This window comes from Penaeus monodon, chromosome 21, assembly GCF_015228065.2.
Source record: "Penaeus monodon isolate SGIC_2016 chromosome 21, NSTDA_Pmon_1, whole genome shotgun sequence".
NCBI classification, from domain to species: Eukaryota; Metazoa; Arthropoda; class Malacostraca; order Decapoda; family Penaeidae; genus Penaeus; species Penaeus monodon.
Genome location: NC_051406.1, coordinates 38,004,914 through 38,005,257, shown reverse-complemented (window position 1 = coordinate 38,005,257; position 344 = coordinate 38,004,914).

Sequence of the window (344 nt, the reverse complement as noted above, 5' to 3'; positions counted from 1 at the left end):
CACGGGAAGTAGGGTGCTTGTATCTCAATAAGTCTGTATATAAGATAGTTCTACTGGTTTCAAGTACAAAGTGAATCACATAAACAAGATTAATGTACATTATCAGTGCTTACGGTATATACATATAGGGAAGGTTCACGTGTCACGTGACACGTGTTGTTTTTGGGGAGTTCTTGGCGAAAACTAACCTGGGCAGGGGATTTGTAAAAGGCTAAACTACTGGATAGCGCTGCAAGCGTACACAACATTGGGTGATATGGCCTGACTATGAGACGAACACAAGCATAATACACACGCACATCAATATGTGAACTCAAACAATGCATACACACATATGCAATAAT